Raw genomic sequence first — 4,603 nt, 5'->3', positions numbered from 1 at the left:
AACAACACTTACGGGGCAATGTTTATTGTAAGAACAACATTTTTTTCTATGAATCGACATACTTTAAGCATTGTTGACGCTATTTCCATTTGAATGAGAAAATAGCGTCAATGACTTTATTTCCAAATTTTTGTTGACTTTATTTCGCTTTTGAAAAGGTAATAAGGCCCCCTGGTGCGAAATAAAGTCAATTGACCTTATTTCCATTGACCTTATTACCTGTCACCGTTGGCGACATTTTTCCTCTTTCATATACGTTTGTAGGCAACTGTGAAAATTTTTGGAAAACGACGATAATATGGAATATTGTCGACAATTATGCTGACAATTGTAACCCTGACAAAATTGTCGTGACATTGGCGACAAAACCAAATAGCTCCGTCGAAAAGCTTTCACAGGAGAGTTTTGTAAATTTATTTATATGGTAATTGCGGGCATTTCATTACTTTTCATTAATTTGATTATTGCTTAAAACTAAAATAATGCAAATGCAATTATTACGTATGATTTATAAATAAATTTCATATCACTGGCGACAATTTTGTCAACGACAATTTTAAAACCCCACAATGACAATTTGTCACTTTTTCAATGGAAATTCTCATGGAATTTAACCCTGAACGGGTAATCGTCGTCGATTTGATGAACACTGTTGCTCTTTTTACATTTTTATCGCCATTGGACTAAAGAGCGAATTGCTCTAAAATATATAAAAAAGCTTAAATAATAAGTAGCCTCTGTGTTTTCTTTCTTGTTAAGGTTTATAGTTATTAAAAGTAGTTTGGCAATCTTGCATGCGACATTTTTCATGCAAAAAAATGGGAGATAAAAGGTACTTCGTCGATTCGACGAAGGTTACCTTTAAAGTATGCAAAATAACGTTAACCTTTAAGGGTTAAGAGGTGGTGACAATTGTTTTTATGAAACAAACCACCCACCAAACTGCCAAATTATCTCTGACAACATGGAAAATGCCTGTCTTTACAAAATTATCACTGTCGCTTTATGAAATAGGCCCCAGGTGGGGACATATTACTTTAACAGTAGTAAATAGTGACAAATACAAGATTACAAAAAAATAAATGGTACATGCCCTTGACTTGCAAATCCATCACAAATATACCTCAACTAAACACAGCTCTATAAACCAACGGCATGAAAAATAGCAATAAGTAACATGAAATTAAACAGCACGCGTGTCCGTTTTCCAACGTTACAACGCTTTTGTCAACTTGCAGTGTTGTATGTCCAGACACATTTGCTGTAATTATAGATTATAATCAAAGTTCCTATACAAAAGTGTAGACATCAACCTCGTCGGTATCTTATCAAACAATACACTAGACACGAGATGTAGGTGTCGCCTTGCCGGAAGTAGTTAAATATTGCGCCTGAGAATATGCACTACATATGCTACAGCGGAAACAGACGACACGCCATTTCTTTACATTAAATTAATTGGTGCTCTTATATATATATGTACATACATATATGCATGTGGGTATGTTAAAAGAGAATATATATAAAGTCTGATCAAATACAATACTTATGTATCAGAATTTCGTTGAATTATTCATGTGTGTAAAGCTTTGGTTTCGGTAGTGGTAAAATGTAACGCATAGCCCAGCAAAAAATTCCAAAGGGCTAGGCAGAGACAAACACATGGTGTTTTTCTCAGTAAATGAATTTGGTAGAGTGACTTGAACACCACTTGGGGCGGGGGGCCAGTTGGTAAACAGCTTAGGACCAGTACTTTGGCTTTCGAACGCTTCAAAACGGCCACTGGAGCTCAAATCAACGCACTGGTCACAAAATTGTACAAAAGTAACTAGGATTAGTCCCACTAACTAGATGCTTCCCAACTTACAACAACAACAACAATGCTTACCAACTGGTCCCTAAAGCCCAGTTGGTAAGCATTGTTGTTGTTGTTGTAAGTTGGGAAGCATCTAGTTAGTGGGACTAATCCTAGTTACTTTTGTACAATTTTGGGACCAGTGCGTTGATTTGAGCTCCAGTGGCCGTTTTGAGGCGTTCGAAAGCCTTTTAAGGTGTTTTAACGTGTTTTTGGACACTGGGAGTGCCGTATTCGGTAGGCAATGGCACACCTCCGAGTGAATTTCTGCCATGAAAAACAGCATCTCATGAAAATACAATCGCCGTTCTTAGTCGGCGTAAAACTACTCTTTTGTGTGACAACATCAAGGCATCATCGATTAATAGCGTTGAATTATTTTAATATCTATTGCAAAATTTTATACAGACAAGACTAAAAAGTGGAACTCTCGCTCCACGTTTTCCGTTTTCAATCTCATAAATTGTTTATAATGACTTTTGCCAAATTATTAAAATGAAAAGTTATCACAACAAATTCTATAAGGCTGAGAAATATTATTTTCCAATTTTTAGTCCATTTATAAGAGCGTGGTATATTAAACAGTTTTTATTTTTATTTATTTCTGATAAGAACAATTAATTACTTATCCTTAGACAATAATTATACAAAAATTTTATCTAATTCATAATAATCAGAATACTGGTTGACATTTTCAATAATTATAATACAAAATTTTAATGACGAGTTTTGTCCAGCTAGGTTTTTCTATTCGAATCACTGTGCGTCGCCTGCTTATAGCATTCGCACATTTATTTAAACCAAACGCAAATCAATTTAACCCAAACGCAAATCAATTTAACCCAAACTCAAATTAAATTAAACTAAACGCAAATTAATTTAACCCAAACGCAAATTAAATTAAACCAAACGCAAATTAATATAACCCAAACGCAAATTAATATAACCCAAACGCACATTAATTTCACCCAAACGCAAATTAAATTTGCATTTTGTTGTATTAGAATGGAATGGGATACCTAGAATTTTTCCAACAAATCTGAATAGAAAGTTGCATGTTAGTACTCAAATTAACTGAATTTTCCTGAGTTTTGCACAAAGGTCAAAGATTTTGTTTTTATGTTTTATGGTGAGGTGTGAACTATATTTTATTAAAAAATATTGAGAATACATTAGAAAAAAAAACTTTGAATATATTGCGAAAAATTCTTTGTGCCAGTACTTTTGTCCGGCACTGTATACGTTTTTTCTCAAATTATGTACAATTTGAAAACTTCGGTTTCCATCCCTGGTTCAAGTAAAATATGCATTGTCCCGTTGTGCGAGCGAGTGGCCATTACATATGCACATTAGCGTGGGCCGAAAATCCACTTTTTTTAAAGCATAATGCACCATATTTTTGCTATTACCAATCAAAATTCTAAAAAAGCGGATTTTCGGCCCACGCTTATGTACATACAAACATAATGTGAGTGACAAATTTTTTTCGCCATCCATGATAAAAACCTAATAAGGTACAATGGTTCACTCAATTCGTTGGCCAAGACTTTTTTATAGTTGGCCTTCATTTTAATTTCATATAAAATTTTTGTTGTTTGACATTGAAAATGAGAATATGTGTCTGGGTTTTAAATTTAAAAGTCATATTGTTTGCAAACGTCAAAAATGCTAAAAGTTGCTCTCAGCGGTTCTACCTTTATATGTTTTTATCATGATGCCATCAACAAGTATATATTAACTCTTTTTAATATGCCTCACGCAAATTCATGGGAGATTGGGTTTATCGTGAAGATAATGTTAATAAGTTAGCGCTCTTGAGTTTTTGAGAGCATATTTTGATGACTATAGGTCGGCAAAAGAAAACTGTGGCTGTGCTGATGAGCGCAAGAGATCTGTTCCGCATGAGCAGCCCGGTAGAAAATATAAAATATTTTATATATGAATTTTTCCCTACTTGACCTTCAAATGACCACGAACCTGACGTGATGGAGGCTAACGGACCTCGGATTCGCATTCAGCATGTCGAATAGCATAGGGATATAGTGTTTGGTTCAATATGCTTACACTTTTTTTGGAAACCTGTATAATAGATTGGCGCTTACACATATGTTAGTCTTTGACCGAGTTTCTCCTCGTTACGAAACTTTCCCTATCTTTATGGAAATATTAAAAACGTCTATTAAATAGCATATTTCCTGTTTTAAACGCCGTACAACATGAAAGGCGATTCATTCCATCAAAAGCATTTTCAAGCATTACAAACATATATACTTATATATGGCTCATTCCATCTCAAATCACCCAGGCCGGGGGAAAGTGAATTTAAGTTTGCGATAAAACTCACAGGGATTGTTCCTTGAACAATTTAAGGAGACACGTATTTTTTCTTTTTGCTGAGAAATGCGAATTTTTCGAATGATGAATTTTTTTCTTTTTGAGTACGAACGCTTCTTTTTTCCTCTCTTAATAGCAAATTTTGATGAAATCGTTTATAACTGCCGCAAAAAAGCAAGGATTTTAACGATTTTTTTTAAATTGCAGATATTGATCTACTGAATCGATCTAGTGAACTAAACATCAGTAATGTTTATTAATAATTAATTATTGTTTATAAACAAAAAAAATTTTTTTTTTTCAAATTGATTTTTTTCCAAATTGCCACATCTTTTTTTTCTCTCAAACATTTTTGTCTATTAGGGAATAGTATAAACTATTTTCAGTACGAGTAGCAATATGCTAAAATTCGTC

The sequence above is a fragment of the Rhagoletis zephyria genome, unplaced genomic scaffold (assembly GCF_001687245.7).
Source record: "Rhagoletis zephyria isolate East Lansing unplaced genomic scaffold, Rhagoletis_zephyria_1.1 Rzeph_scaffold_00676, whole genome shotgun sequence".
Classification (NCBI taxonomy): domain Eukaryota; kingdom Metazoa; phylum Arthropoda; class Insecta; order Diptera; family Tephritidae; genus Rhagoletis; species Rhagoletis zephyria.
This window is presented reverse-complemented; position numbering follows the sequence as displayed.